The sequence below is a fragment of the Aythya fuligula genome, chromosome 2, assembly GCF_009819795.1.
Source record: "Aythya fuligula isolate bAytFul2 chromosome 2, bAytFul2.pri, whole genome shotgun sequence".
Classification (NCBI taxonomy): Eukaryota; Metazoa; Chordata; class Aves; order Anseriformes; family Anatidae; genus Aythya; species Aythya fuligula.
The window spans coordinates 36,811,020-36,822,133 of record NC_045560.1 but is presented as its reverse complement, the minus strand read 5'-3'; positions in this window follow the sequence as shown (position 1 = coordinate 36,822,133).

Here is an 11,114-nt window from a genome sequence, read left to right as displayed (position 1 = left end):
TCATGACCCAAATGGTAGTAAAGGGATGAAAGGGCAGGGGGTGAAGGCTAAGTGAGGCAAATGAGAGGAGAACCAGACACCGATGCCACTGCTGTCACCACGGAGGAAGAAGAGCACCAAGGCCCCCACAGTGGGGCTGGCAGGAACCACTTCATTTGCAAAGAGGGCTTTCTAAGGAAAACTGCACTGATTTTATATTTGAATTACTTCTTGTTCTCTTTGTGGATGCAACACATATGATTGACTGCAATGTATGTGAATAAGTACTGTTATCACACTTATAAATGATAAAGAGTATCTATGATAAGATCCAGTCTGTAGTCAGACCAAAATTAAACATAATATTTATCCCAATCTTTGTCAAAAATCTGCAGTGATCTTGTTATTCTATCAATAATGTTCTTCAGATAACAAAACTAACACAGTATTTTTCTAAAGAACAGACATTTAAGGATGGACTGGAGGGATGGATGGCAGGAATCTAATCTAAAACAGTTATCTGGGCTCTCTCCATAATCAAAGGAGAAAAACAGAAACCTCCAGACAATGATTCATCCTCTTCTAAGACAGACCAAGTTTCAAATGGTTGTGCTTGCAGCTCTTTTATGGATGATATAAGGAAATTAGATGACTGAGATAGAAAGACAGCTTACTTTAAGCTACCTAAAATTACATAAGATTAATCTCTCTTTGAGCTCTTTTCTATTTCTATTTTTTCTACCATCTATTCAATTTTAGAATAAATTGAATAAGGTACCCTTTTTTTATTGGCCTGAACTATATCTATGAGTAATTATAGAACAGTAACTGAACTTTGTTTTGGATATTAATACTTGCCATGCTTTAGAGATAGCTAAGACGCTCTGAATCCAGGGACTACCCAGTTTACTGTATTATTTGTTACTCAGCTACATATGTAAATTCATCTGGACTCATTGGATGAAGTTTTTTTCAGAAAGTATAACTGTAGAGGAGTCGGTACACAATTAATACAAATTTCTAATGCTGACTATACAGGTAGCCAGCATTTTAACATTTCACCCACAGAGGAAATAGCCTAGCAACATAATGAACTTAATATGATATAAAATGGCCTCTCTGAATTACGAGGGAAGTGACTCATGCTGTCTGCAAGATATGGGGATATTAGTCAAGAGACAGATTTAAAAAAATATCGTAAACATCATAGTTTTTATCCAGACCCTCAGTGGATACTGGCTTCAGAGCATATAAGTTATACACGTATTTGACCTGTCCATATTTTTATGTTTTCACTGTGAAGCTCTTCCTTTCTGAAGAAATAGCACTTTGTTTAGGAAAGCCAGCTTGCCATCGATTAAAACAGTCATTTTCCTGCAAGGAGACTGCAGAGCTTGAACGAAAGCCAAGCATGCTGAGCTACCATAATGAAGTGGAGAAGTTAACACGTCTACTTCCCAGTCTAGATGGAAAGGAAAGCAAGAATGTCCCCCCTGAGTAAGGCAATGTATGTGAGTGTGCCGCGGTGCCCATGGAAGGACAGGAACAAGGATGGAGTTGCTGTGAGCACAGATACCCTGTCCTTGGGGCCCTGGTCTTGCTCCAGTGCAGTTGTTGAGCATAGCTGCTGATGCACTGCAGGAGCTGGTTGCCAAATCACAGGGTTAACCAAGAGCCATGCTTTGTGAGATGGTGTTAAGTCTGTTTAATGTCAGGACATGAAATGAGTGAACTTGACAGAAAATGCCAGTGCTGTATCACTACTGTCTTTTAGAGCCAGTGGGCATAAGGCCTGTATGTTTGACCATATGCCCCACCACACACCCAAACATGTAGATAGCATGATAAAAACATGCCTACCTACTCACTTTTAGGTTAATTCTCATTTCTGTGTCTCAAACAGTACTATGCCCTATAAACAGGTGCTATCCCAAAGCAATACAGTAACAAGCTATCTGCTCCAAATACATTGAAACCAAACATACGAAAATAAATAAAATTCAAAAAATAAAATACAGAAATTCCTTCTGTTTCTCACTTGGAGTTTGGATACTGTATGATGTTGTGAGTAAACTTTTTTTAGAGGGCTACCTAGCTGCATGTGCTCTGGGCTGAATCATAAGGACCACAGTCAGAGGTTCTGTTCATATAGAGGAGCAAAACTCTAGTCCCCTGGGATCATGACAAAACAAAGAGCAAAATAGTTTTCAGGAAAGTTTCCCAGAAATCACAGAATCAGACAGAAATGGCATTTATGTTCTGAGCCACTAACCACTCGGCAGAGCCAGCTGATCTCTGGAGGGACTCAGAGCAATGCCGAGAGAGCTGCCAGAATGTAAAGTATGCTGTGGCAGTCTCAGGAGCTAGCAGCATCACCACGAGCTTTGCCCTAGCTTAAGACAGCTTAAAACAAGAGACTTTAATGCATACTGAAGAGATGTGCATAAGTGAAATGGAACAAATAATTCGTGAATCAGTGATTTGTGAACCAGTGATCATCTTGTCTAACAAACTGGCAATCTGTAAAACATAATTGTTCCTGGAAAGTAACAGTTCGGGACTTGATCCTCGACAGTGTGATGCTCTGTTCGTTCAGAGCTCACAGGGAGATGGAGATGATAGGCAATTTGCAGGGAAGACAGTGCCAATATCAACAATAAGCAGCAAACAGGATTCTTCTCTAGTTTTGACAGTTCCTGGGTGTTGTGAAGGAACTCTAAAGCTTCAGTCTCAAACTTACAAAGAGCATGACAGAGCTATAATTCTGCTCAGCAGTCACGACACTGTCAGGTAAAATATGTAGTGCAGTGAACTAGAAATGGACTAATGTGTTTTTAAATCATCACTAATATTTCTGCCCTGTTTTACTGCCATATCTTGTGACTTCTTCCTGTAATAACACATAAACTAGGCAGGCAATGTAAGGTGAAAATAATGTTTTATGCCAATTAGGACACAAAGAAGGCAATTAGCAAATAAGAGAACAGTATGTAAAGTATGTACAGAAAAAAAAACAAAAACAAACAACACAAACAAACAGAATGTAAAGTACACAATGTTGTGCTTTATGACTGCAAGTTTGTATTCCAGTATCCTTTGTGGATGGCATGAAGAAAAAAAAAAAAAAAAAAAAAAAAAAGGGGGCAATAAGAACCCACTACCCACATGAGTAAGTGGAACTGTGGCATGGAAGGAATTATTGGGTTTGGTGCTGGGCCAGCTGTGGCTAGTCTGAGCTGAGCTGTACATCCATGAATGCTTCCATGTCCCAACATGAGCTCCCCTGAGGTGGGACATATGGTATTTACAGCTTACTCGATTGTGATATATGTGCTTCTGTCCCATCAAGCTTCAAGGAATGTCACTCATGAGAGACAGGGTCAAACCCTTGACTGTCATCCCAAAACTAGTGGCATGGCTGTATAACCTTTGGTATTTTTCTGACTAATGGCTCTAAAATGCATGTTTGCTTGGAAACAGAGCAGGAATCCATGCAGAGAAAAGCAGTGTGGGGTTAAAGAAGAGACAGGAAGCTCTGCTCTCATATGTGAATTTTTACCTATTTCATTATATGCATGAAGTTTAACCTATACATTACACTCCCCCATGGTATAGGAGAAAGATTTCTAGAGCTTAAGCCTGCATTAGCTTCTCTTCTCCACTTGGACACAGCATGGAAATAAAGTTGTTGCTGTAGGAATTCATCCATTTGTTGGAAAGTTGAAAGCTGCCTGCAGGAAGGGGCAATTGCATTCTGGAGAGCAGGCAGCCTGCTTCGGCTCCTTCCAGCCCACTCTGCAGAAAAAGCAGCTCAGTGCATTACCAGCTTCTTCTTCTCCTGAATGCAGCTTCTGATCTGCACCAGGCCCTTGATCAGCTTCTCTTTTCCCACAAAGAAGCAAGGAGCTACTGTATGCTGCAGACCAGACATGAAAAAGCACGGTTCACTGGGCTTTTCTAAGGGCGTGTTATAGGATACTCAAACCACTTGAGATCCTACACTTTGAACTTGTGTAAAGTACCAGAATGTATTCGAGTTGTTTTATTTTCTCTTCGAAAGCATTGTTTCATGTCATGTTTGCCTTGCCTGTTGCTTGAAGCTGTTTTTGTTCCCACTTTTACTCTGTGGGCAAGTAGTGGTACTGCTACCTTTGAAACCACATTTGCATTCCCATGGCCATTGAAGAGAAACTCAGACAAAGACTGACCTTACTTCTCTGTTAGTGAATGAGGACATAAAGGCTGTATAATCCCAGTTTTATTTTCCTGTACAGCGCAGCATCAGGTGTCACCTGACCCTGATGTCCTTACAGCTCCCCATGACCCCCAGCCCGCTGCCCTCTGGTATGAAGTGGCAGCTTTTGTTGTTGATGGCAGGACTTGCACAGCTGCTTCCGTCATTGTTTGGAGGGGGACAGATGGCTGCTCTCAACACAAAAAGGAGATTAAAAAAGAGCGGAGGGAATGACATCACTGCCCAGCCCGGGGTTTACTCCATTGGACCCATGGGGCTACCACCAGCATAAACTCAAAGTGCAGTTGAGTCTGCCCGCTCAAAGGAAAAAGTCTGTATTTTGCAGAACAAAATGCATTTCTTTTGAAATGTGCAGTTGCCAGCACTTCTGTATTTATATCCTTTTACAGCTGTTTAATTAATCTGAATAGATACTGTCCTATCAGCAGCAGCACTTTTAAAGTTCTCAAAAAGCAAGACTGATGCTGTATTCTCTCTCTCTCTCAATGCCTGTAGCTCAACTGCAGCAACTTGGCTTACAGCTTATTTATTTTGTTTTGCTTGCGATGAGGCGTTCATAAGAAATGGTTGGGGAAACACAGAATAAATTAGCTTTGCTGTTATAAAGAATATTTTTTCTCTGTAAAGGATTTCATCCATATTTTATAGCCCCACTTAAGTCAAAGGAATTAAACAGCACAAGACTGTAGTTAGTTTTGTAGTCACTTTTCTCCCATGAATGTAGCTCCAGACCTATGAAATCACTCTCACTTCTCTTCTTTCTTATCACTGGATACCAAGGGATGGCAGCTGGTGTGGTGCTCCAGGACAGACTCTCAGGAGAACACCCAAACTAGACTGTGTGTACAGTGATCTCATCCAGCTAAAGTATTCTCTGCAGTTTACCTGGCTAGTATTTACCTGAAGTTATACATCACCTGATTATCTGATTACTGTTTAGATCAGGGAAATTTGGCCTCTGAATGCATGTGGTATTTGGTACCGTCATGTTTTTCTGCAGAGCACAGATTTTTGCTTTGCAACAGATGAAGTTCCTAGCAAAATAATATCAAAAAAAAAAGAAAGTCCCAACATGGAAATAATAGTGTGATCTTTCCAAAGAGTGGAAAAATCCCTGAAACAAGCTAGCAGTATACATAAATTTTGATTTTATTTACTGATTTATGTAAATAAGCAATCATGGGTATGTATTATGTCCCTGGCAATCAGAGCAGGATTTCTGAATTCAGAAACAGTTACACTGTTGACCACACAGACTGGGATGAAATAATTAACCTTTCTCTGCCTCCATTTTTCCAGCTGTAAAATTGACAAAATAAAAGTCTGCCTATGATACTTGGGCTTCTGTAAGATTTAAGCACTCATGAGCCTCTGTTAGAGTTTAGGGGGGATAGCATGACAAACAGAAGTACAATTTTACAAGGAATAGTAATACTTTGGTAACATTTGTAAAATAAAGCTCAATCAGGCAAACGCTAATGTCCATTTTGACCCACTGTGTTGTGTGTGTTATTGCACTGAAGTGGTTACACTGCACTTAGGTATGTTTCATTGAAGATGATCATCAAAGTGGCCTCACAGCTGCTATCACACTCCTTATGTTACCACCACTAAACATTACCAAAAGGATCAGAAATGATTTTTCCAATCTGCTTTATTCCACCTTCCCTATGCAACAACTGACAGACACGTGTGAAGGTGAAGCCATTCCACCAAGAATAAAAAGCTCCTTCTAGGAAGGTATTGAGCATCTTCTCCACAGGGGCATTGCCAGGATCAAGCAAGCCCCCAGCACCTTCTGTCATCGAGGTCTTCTTTCCTTGAGTGACTGGGGACACCACAGACCGACTCCTGTTCATGGCTTGAGCTGAGACTGGGACCCACCACCCAGTGGTGCCCCATGGCAGCTCGTGCCCCAGCTCCTGAGCCAGGAGGATGTTTTTGCTGATAAAAAGATAAGGTTCCATGGGAGACGTCACTGTCTCTGTGTGGTTTTACCCCAAGAACCAAGTTAAGCCTTTTCTTCTTGCATATAACCACACAAAATAAGGTTCAAATTATTCCCTCCGGCGCAGCTGTACAAACCAGCTCTATCTGCGAGACTTCTCGAATAAACCCACGGCTTTCAGTGGATTTGTACAGCTGTGGCCAGTGGATGGGAATGCAGAAAACCATTATGCTGATGAGACAAGAGACATAACAGACGCCATCAAACTCACTCTGATTTTCACTGTCTCAGCAATGCTGACAGTAACAACTGCACATACTGGAAGGGCCCAAACTGGTGCTGTGCTGCACATCTTCCACTGCCATTAATTCGTCTGGAGCTGAAGGCTTCCAGCACACCATGGAGTTGGGCCAGGGATTATGACAGAACAGAGGGAGGACTCATTTGATTCATCAAATATCACCGGGTTTTATTTCACTAATCTGAGGAGAAGAACTGTGCATTAGTCAGCATGTTTGAACTTGGAGGAGGGGGGGGGGGGGGGGGGGGGAGTTTTCAGGGAAACAGCATTTTGGAGAATATGTGACTCATCAGGCTGGGAACTTTGCACAGGGAAGTTCTGACCACGTTCCTTTTTTCTTTTTTTTTTTTTTTTTTTTTTTTTTAACCTGTGGAAACATTGACGTTTGAAATACCTTAGCAAGGAATCTTCTGTTTCCAGTTGGAAACGTTTTGTTAAAAACAGTTAATAACACATGAAAAACAGTTGGAACAGGTTCAGCCACTCTAACTCAAAATTTGTGCTACATTTTATCCTGTTTCCTCAGTGTTAGTTCATAAATAGTTGAGTGTTTTACATTTATCACAGTTCAGAATGAAGTAAACATAAAAACTGTAAAATTTTCCCAATGCTACTACAGCCCCCACTACGTTGCTTTGATAAAATGTGTGTTTCAAAGGAGATTCTCTATGAGAGCAGAGTTGTATTCCCCTGGACAAGCTCACTGCAGAGACACAGGGGCTTTGCATTCTTTTTCTTTCTGTTTATCTGTTGGTCCCCAGAGCTCCGTTAATTTGCAGTGACAGCTTCAGCCCCACTGAGAATGGCTCTTCTGCTACTAAAACAAAAAGCACATATCTAAATACTTCATAATTTTAAGTAGGAAAGAACCTAATTCTCATGGCTGAAGTGAGGAATAACAGAAAAATCATGTCTTCAGCAGTCTGGTGTGAATCACTGCTGTTTCCTACTTTCATTTTTGCTCTCTCAGGACTTAAAGATAGACTTAACCTCGGCAGCACAAAAAAGGAGCCATGCCACTGCCATGCCCTTGCAAAGGCTGATTCAAGAGAAGCGCCCCTGAAGGAATGCCTTGGATAGGCTCAGCTCTTTGCAAAGTATCACACTTCAGACCTGGTGGAGCGGAGAGACATGCTTAATACAGATGGCATTAATGAAGGATTTACTCAGCAAGAAGCAGACAATGCCACATTTTAAACCCCATTTTATACAAATTACTTTCCAGAGCACAAGACAAAAGCTAAAATCAGGCTTCACTGCACTGAAAGAAAACCATAGCTCCATGTGCATCATTTTGGGTAGTACATTTTCACACCACACTAATTGCTTCCATTTATACTAAGTTAATTTCCAAATTAGGAGAAAGCTTTTAACTTATTTTAAAATTGTAACATAAAGAATAACTGCTCCTGGGCTCTACATTTTGAAAAACAGGCTGAGCACTGTTTGTATTGCAGATTGAGACAAAGTAAGTTAATTTATCACTTAAATGCATTTTCACTTCATTTTAAAATCATCTAATTTGCTTTAAGAGGTTTAACAAGTCAGCTTACTATTGCTGTGATACAGAGAGATTTCATTAAACGAACTGCCATCTTCTATCAGCATCATCATGATTGCATCCTGCCCTTGTTTTATTTTAATTTATAGCAATTTTTTGCAACTTGCCAACATGGACTCTTTGTAATTTAACATAATTACAAAATTGGCATAGAAAGAAATTCAGCTGCTTTTATTTTCCCCATGCTCCACATTTCATTCACACACCAGTTTCACAGCCTTCACTACTGCATGGTGAAGTGATGATACTCCACAGATCAACAGATTTGTATGCTTTCATGATGTTTAGGATGAACCCTTTCCACTAGGGGACTTTTTTCCTTCCTTACTAATCTTCTTCATTAACTTCAGCGGCGGCAATATGTTGTGATGAGAAAGATTATCTTTTCAGGTGACAGTTCACAAATTTCATAAAGCTTTGCAGGTTAGAACGCAACATCTAAAATTTGTTTGCAAACTAATAGATAAAATGTGCTTTATGATCCACTGAAGAGTCTGTTGCTCTAGCACCAGTTTTTAGTTTGCTTTTTAGGAGTACCCCTACATGCAGATAAGTAACAGCAGTGGGACAGATCAGCAATGTCTGCTTCTAAAGAAAATCACTACAGCCCCCAGTTAGACGTAGGTTTAGAAATAAATAACAATAATAAAGCCCTTACTAGATACAACTGCATGCAAATGCCAGAGAGCAGCAACACCCCTGGCTCCAGTAACAAACACCAGGCAAACACCCTGGCCTGAAGGAGCAGCTGTGATCCAGCAGACTTGCAGGCTGTTTCATCAAGTCACCCAGCTTCAGCTGCAGCTGATTGAGAGCTTCAGCCAGGCTGCTGGGAACCAGGGCTTCAGCGAAGGCAACAGAGTCCTCTTCCGAATTGCTTGGCAAGTTTAGGTAGTGAGTAAGCTGTTCATTTCCACAGATTTCATTTCCGTTTCAAGTACTACACCTCCCTGTAACTGCACTCACATGGACTCTGCAGGGCGGAGGCCGAAGGGAACATCTGTCCCAGGGAGCCCCCACAACAAAGAAGCAGCAACTGGAAACGAGCAAGTGGTGTCTCTCAGCTAATGACGTGACCACTAAAAAGTAATTATATCTGTCTCCCCAGCTGTTCATACTGATCAAGGATGGTCTCGGCAGCATGAGATACATATGTGCTCACTGACAAGGGGAAGAGTTAGGAAACATCCAGGTGCCAGCTACATAGACCCAGCCAGTAAGGGCCATGTAACCTGGCTTTGGCACATCGTATGCCAGGGAATGGGATGGTGGGAGCATCACTTCATAAAAACCATATGAGGTGCTTAAGCGCCAAATGAGGTCAAAAGGGCCTTAGAGGTCAATTCAGAATAAGGAGATTAACTTTGTAGTTTAGCACAGAACAATGTCAGGGGAAGTTAATACTACAGGTGAGAAAGAATTGTGCAGAATCTGGCAGATTTTCCACAACAGCAATGTATGAGAAAAACAACAGCTGGGCAATGAGGAAACTCTTCTGAGGAGCTGGAGCAATCTGTTTAGAGCACTCCTCCTCCACAGGTACAACGTCAAAGACAACTCACAGCTGCAGTACTTTTATTACTTACTATTGAGCAATTAAGAGTTTCCCTTGAAGAATTCAATGAAAATTCTGCCTCACCAGATTCTTCTGTAGGTGGGTACCAGCTCCAAGCAGGGATCTCTGCTGTCTCACAATGATGGCCTTTTACCCTGTGTATTATTCACCTTCTGTTTCCTGCCCTTGTGTAATTGCCTGTCTGATGCTAGAAGTGGGCCAACCATCCTACTGAATGCACTTGGGCTACTGTTTTCAATGCAGCTTTGCTTCAGCCATCCATATTATCGATATTCTAGTCATTTCCTGTTCATATTCAGCTGGGATGACTCTCATAACTGTATGCAGCATCAGATAAGAAAAAAATATTTACTAAATTAATTCCACGGGTGAAGTTTCATTTTTATTTCATAAGATGTCTTGAATCACTAATATATATTAACTCATTGCCTAGAGGAACTTTTTTTTTTTTTTTTTTTTTTTTTTAATTTAAATGAAATGTCCTCTATGGTTAGATATATTGTAGTTCATGTAGTGAACTGAATGATCAGACATTCTAGATTTGCAGAAGTACTTTCTTGTGTGCCTTAGGAATTCTGCAGTTTACAGTGATTTGTATTTGCAGGAGCCCTTTAGGATTCAAGGAGGTTTTTTTTTTGTTTTGTTTTGTTTTTTTAAATGGTAGAGTCACAAATAAGAAGAATTTTTCTTTGGTAAGTCTGCACAGCATCGCTATTTATTGTTAATAAGAAATATTTCAGAAAATCTTCGAAGTCTGCAAAGTATCAATGAGCTGCATGGCTAATTTATAAAATTCATTAACATTTTATATGGCTACTATGAGCTAAATAGCTCATAAATAAGAGAGCATTGACTTTGACATCTCATTTCCCCATGTTCATACTTTGGTGAAGACTCCCACTGACTGAACAGACTCCTTGCTTTCAGTAGTGTTTATTATTTGCATTGCAATAGTGCACAGGAGTTTGAGCCTTCGGCCAGCTCAAGACAACAGCAATGCTGTACAAACACAGAGGAAAAGATTGTTCCCTGCCCTGAAGAGCTTACAGTCTAGAAAGCTGCCCCACCTTCATAACAACTCCGTTTTCTTTCATATTTATGAAATGGAACATAATTGCAACAGAAAAAGACATTCATTTTTAAGGCTGTGAAGCAGAATTCGCAAATAATGGAGCAAGGACCCAACAGCAAATTACCAGAGTGTTTTAAAAGTGCACTACATATAATACCCGAAGTACTAAAGCTCCTGGCTCTCCTTTGGTTAAGTGCTGAATTAGTCATTAACATGCAAACAAAGAGGAAGAGAGAAGTGGAAGCCTCCTTCCAGTTCACTAAGAACACACCTTTTACAGGTTTTTCTCCTTGCTGTCCCTCTTTTGCCCAGAATAACCAGATCCCCTGCTTCTTCAGAGAATAAATTGGCACAAGTTCAAGAGAGAAATGTGTAGTACAAAGGACAAAATTATTCAATACTTATCAGAACCTAGATCTTTC